Here is a 6,000-nt window from a genome sequence, read left to right as displayed (position 1 = left end):
TCGCCCCTTTGCCAACAAGGTTCTCACCATTCCTAGGGTCTCATGAGGCCACCAGGCATGACCTTGAATAATCCTTGCTAGTTTGGATGCCCTGTAACAAAAACATTTTGCATGTCTTGTGTTTAGGCCCTGACTGCTTATGTTCGTGTGGAACTGATGTCTTTACTTAATCTTAACTACATGTTTATCCCTCTTGTGTTTACCCATATGTGTTTGTATGATTAGTTTCTTTGCGTATTTTGCTTTCCTGTCGGTATCATACTACCATAATTATTGTAAGGATCAGACTCTTAACATACATCTTGGCGAGGATATGTCCCGGCAGGTTTTTCCTTGGAAGTTTTCGACGCAGCCACCCGCTTTGTGAGCAGGCTCGGAATAGAGCGGGGGCGCAGACAAACCCAGCAAGGTGCCATCACATGAAAGATTTCTTCATATGAAACACCTTGGTATCTGAGGGATAAAAAATGCATATTCTAGAGAGAAAGAAACAGCGAACACGTGGACTTAGCTTTCGTATGTGCTCCCTTCGCTCTCTAATTGCAGCCGCTCGTCGCATCCGCATGCCTTGGGGGGATGGTGCCTCGCGCGATGCTTTCGGATCCCCGGCAAGGGCTGAAAGGGATCGCAGACATCTCGTGATCGACAGAATATGGTGCAAGCTAGGATTAGTTTCCCTTCCTCCTCCTCGTTACACTTTTAATGATCTTTATGGCAACTGGCACGAAAGCCACGCTGAAGCGGACGGCCTTGCCGGAGCATGCTTTTTAGGGCGTCGACCAACAGATTCACACCGGCGCTCCACTTGGGATTTTCCCTTAGCGGGGTAAATGTTGGACCGAGTTTCACGCAGGCTCATCGATGTTGATGGCGCTAAACCCGGTGTGGCTCGATCGTTGACAAGTGAAAGTGGTGGAGAAAGTAATCTTGTACCCTATCACTCCTGTTCCCTTTCTCCCGAACAGGGGTTGCATGGCGGCCATGTTGTTCGAGCTGTTCGGGGTCGCAGTGCCACCGTCATCCACCGCTTCTTCCGCTGCTGCAACCATGGTAGAGAGGTGTGGCAGGAACTGTACAGAACGGATGAAGGAGCGGTGTCGCTTCCTTCCCGATCTGTTGTGCTGCCCTTTTTTCTCGGGCGTCCTGGATGATGAAGCCGTCAATGAGGAAGACGATGATGAACATTGACGCGCTGCTTACAAGCTCGGGTTCGTGCAAATGCCGACCCCTACCTGGCGCGCCAAAGATGTCGTGGTATAACACGACCACCTATGGGGCCATCGACCCCTTGTGGTTCGGCAAGGGGGGAGGGCACATTGCCCAAAGGGGCCCAAACCTGTGAATGAGATGTACACTTTGGCAGATGAGTGTGCCAAAACAGAGGAGGGGAGGCGACTCCCTAGAGAGGAAGATGTCGTTGACTCCGAAGGCGACGACGATGCTATCAATCATAAGAAGAACATGAAACACAAAAAGAAGCACAAGGAGAAAATAGTGATGGCTGTCGAAGGATCTGGCATCCCTAATACCGGCAAGAAGGCCAAGACGGAAGCTACCATCAAGGAAGTTGTCGTGTGCACTGACTACCTGGAAGCTGCGGCGGCTAAGAAGGCTGGAAAGGCTGATGGGTTGTACTGCAAGATCCATTGGTCCAAGGGCCATGATCTACAAGAGTGTCACCAAGTCGAGCAACTCGTCAAGAAGCAGAAAGCTGAGTACGAGAAGTGTGATAAGGAGAGAGGCCAAGACGATGTTGGCGGGAAAGGCCGAGGTGGCTGCGGAAGCCGCCCCGGCAAGGTCCCCCAACATCAAGGGAAACTTGCTAAAGCCCATGACAAGAAGGAATGCGATGACGAGAGTGATGAAGGGGATTGCGGGAGTCCTAGATTAGGGGGTCTCCGGACAGCCGGACTATCTCCGTTGGCCGAACTTTTAGACTATGAAGATACAAGATTGAAGACTTCGTCTCATGTCCGGATGGGACTCTACTTGGCGTGGAAGGCAAGCTAGGAAATGTGGACATGTGTATCTCCTCCTTTGTAATCGACCTTGTGTAACCCTAACCCTCTCCGGTGTCTATATAAACCGAAGCATTTTAGTCCGTAGGACAACAACAACTACAACATACAATCATACCATAGGCTAGCTTCTAGGGTTTAGCCTCTCCAATCTCGTGGTAGATCTACTCTTGTACTACCCATATCATCAATATTAATCAAGCAGGATTTAGGGTTTTACCTCCATCAAGAGGGCCCGAACCTGGGTAAAACATTGTGTCCCTTGCCTCCTATTACCATCCGCCTTAGACGCACAGTTCGGGACCCCCTACCCGAGATCCGCCGGTTTTGACACTGACATTGGTGCTTTCATTGAGAGTTCCTCTCTGTCGTCGCTGTTAGGCTTGATGGATCCTACTATCATCGATGGCGATGCAGTGCAGGGTGAGACTTTTCTCCCCAGACAGATCTTCGTGTTCGGCGGCTTTGCACTGCGGGCCAATTCGCTTGGCCATCTGGAGCAGATTGAAAGTTACGCCCCTGGCCACCAGGTCAGGTTTGGAAGCTTAAACTACACAGCCGATATCTGTGGAGACTTGATCTTCGACGGATTCAAGCCTCTGCCTTGTGCGTCACGCGATCATGATGAGTACGATTTAGCTCTACCATCGATTGTGTTCAAGAGATCGCACAGGCAGCCGCTCCGACCCTCAATTCGGAGCCAGGTGCGCCTTCCGCGGACGGGTGGATGGACCCCGCCACAGAGGCCTTACCCTCAGCGGCGATCGAGCCAAACATCGACCTTACCTTGCACGAGAGCCGTGCTGTTAAACTGCTGGATCCTTCTCCGGCCATGGACTCCGAACCGCCTGCGCCCGTTGCTGTCGAATCTGATTGGGCGCCGATCATGGAGTTTACCTCCGCGGATATTTTTCAGCACTCGCCCTTTGGCGACATACTGAACTCATTAAGGTCTCTCTCCTTGTCAGGAGGATCCTGGCCGAACTATGTCCGGCAGGAGTGGGATGCGGACGACGAAGAAATTTGAGGCCCACCCACCACCCACTTAGTAGCCACTGTCGATGACTTAACCGACATGCTCGACTTCGACTCCGAAGACATCGACGGTATGGACGACGATGCGGGAGACGCCAAGGAACCACGGCCCACAGGGCACTCGACGCCCACTTCACCACATGACGTATACATGGTGAACACACCAAAAGAAAACGAGGACGAGGAATGGAAGGACACAACGAAGGGTTGTCCCCTCGAGAAGCTGTCAAAGAAGCGGTGTAAACGCCACTCCAAATCCCGCCTCGACAGAAACAACGATCATACAGACCCAGCGTTAAAGCAGGGGGAACCACTGCCGGACCATGGCAACACGAAGGATCAAGCCGAACAACCTGACTCTGTCAAAGATAATAGTCCGAACGACTTCACACCGGACAGACACCTGGAGCAACAGAATGCCCGTCAAAGGCTTGTTGCCACCGCGAGGAGTCTAAAAAGGCAGAAGCAAAGACTCAAGGCTGCACAAGACACACTCGGAATCAGATGGAGCAAAGTACTCAACGCAGTAGCGAAGTACGGCGGTAATCGCCCCACCAAGAGCTACCCGAAGCGGAAGTTGCTACACGAATTCGATGAGGAGGCCTTAGATCCCTTGCAACCAATAATTAAAACGGCCACCTGGCCGGATAGATGACCTCACGGCCAACATAGAGCGGCAAGCAATGCCACACATAAGCCAATACGCGATCCACGCGAGGGCTCGCATCAAAAGGACGACGCAATCAGATCCATCTATGGACCACGCAGGCGCGCTCCAGCATACGATGCAACACAACAAACATCCGAACACTACGGTACACCCAGATACAGGGGTGCCGCACACCCCCTATGTTTCACCGACGAGGTAGTGGACCATGAATTTCCAGAGGTATTCAAACCCGTAAACATAGAGGCATACGACGGAACAACAGACCATGGGGTATGGATTGAGGACTATATCCTCCATATCCATATGGCTTGAGGAGATGATCTCCACTCCATTAAGTATTTACCCCTCAAACTCAAAGGGCCAGCTCGGCACTGGCTTAAAAGCCTCCCCGAAAGCTCCATTGGAAGCTGGGAAGAGCTCGAAGACGCTTTTCGGGCAAATTTTCAAGGGACTTATGTCCGACCTCTGGACGCGGACGATTTGAGTCATATAACTCAACAGCCCGGAGAGTCAGCCCGAAAGCTTTGGAACAGGTTCCTTACTAAAAAGAACCAAATAGTGAATTGTTCGGACGCCGAAGCCTTGGCAGCTTTTAAGCATAGCGTCCGTGACGAATGGCTTGCCAGACACCTCGGCCAAGAAAAGCAGAGAACAATGGCAGCATTAACAAGCCTCATGACCCGCTTTCCGCGGGTGAGGATAGCTGGCTAGCCAGATGCAGCACCAGCGACCCCAGTACATCTGAAGTTAGAGATGGAAATGGGAAATCACGGGGCAACAACAATAATAAATGCCGGAATAAAGAAGACAGCATGAAGTGCATGGCAGTAAACGCCAGATTCAAAAGCTCTCGGCCAAGTCAGCAAAAGCCGCCCTCTAAAGGCGCCAGAGACGAACTGTCCAGCCTAAACAAAATTCTGGACCAAGTATGTCAGATCCATAGCACCCCCTGTAAACCTACTAATCATACCTCAGAGAATGTTGGGTCTTCAAGCAATCCAGCAAGCTCAATGCTGTACACAAGGGGGAAGATACACCAAGCGAATATGAGGATGAGCCTCTCAAGCAAGACACTGGGGAATAAAGAAAATTTCCACCAGAAGTCAAAACAGTAAACGTGTTACACGTGATAAAGGGGAGAAACAAAGCGGCACTCCCAGATAAATATGCCCAAGGGCCTATCACCACAGAGTCCTGCCACTGGTTGTTTCAACCGATTACTTTTGACCATCGGGATTACTCAGCAAGTATCCGGCATGCAGGATGGACTGCCCTGGTATTAGACCCAATAATTGACGGATACCACTTTACATGAGTCCTAATGGACGGTGGCAGCAGTTTAAACCTGATATACCAGGATACAATCCACAAAATGGGGATAGACCCAACAAAAATTTGCCTAAGCAATACTACCCTTAAAGGAGTAACGCCAGGCCCAGGGGCTCATTGCACGGGCTCCCTGCTACTAGAGGTTATATTCGGCTCCCTCGATAACTTCCGTAGCGAACATTTAACATTCCACATTGCTCCGTTCCAAAGTGGCTATCAAGCACTACTTGGACATGAAGCTTTCGCTCGCTTTAATGCAATACCGCACTACGCTTCCCTTACGCTTAATATGCCCAGTCCACGTGGCATCATTACAGTAAATGGAAATATTAAGCGATCCCTGCGCGCCGAAGAGAGTGCGACTGCCTTGGCAGCCGCACACTAAAAAGGGCCTCACCAGCTAAAGCATTTGATAGGTTGTCAAGACCACGAACACGGTTAGAAGAGTCCGGCGCAGCCATATGTAACTCACACAGGTTTGATAAGCCACACCCCTATTACAAATACAAGGGGCTCAACGCGCGCAGACAAGTGGCAATTTTTACTCATCTTGAATTATACATGGTTTCTTCAAACCTACCTTTTTGCACGACAACTTTTCACCTAAGTTTCTCTCTTTTATAGATGACCATCGTGCTACACCCATCCAGGATAGGGCACAACAGAGACACAGGCGCAGACGTGCAGCAGGGACCCGCCCCAAGGATTGTTTTTAGATTAAGACCCTGCGTCAACCTTTTTTACTGTCTCTTGTTGATACACATCCCTCGGATTCTCAGTACAATTGAGAAGGATGCTGGCGTCTTGGCATGTGGCCACGTCAGAATAATGCACGTACCTAGACACCAGGGGCTTCTTACAAAGGGCACTATTTAGGCCCGGTTTATACCATAAAGACCGAGTACCTTAGGGAGTGTTCGGCATCGCGAGTTTGGCCTTATATGCATC

Source organism: Triticum urartu, chromosome 7A (genome assembly GCF_056163025.1).
Source record: "Triticum urartu cultivar PI428250 chromosome 7A, HENAU_Tu73, whole genome shotgun sequence".
In the NCBI taxonomy this organism is placed as follows: Eukaryota; Viridiplantae; Streptophyta; class Magnoliopsida; order Poales; family Poaceae; genus Triticum; species Triticum urartu.
Note: the sequence above shows the minus strand (reverse complement) of the source record.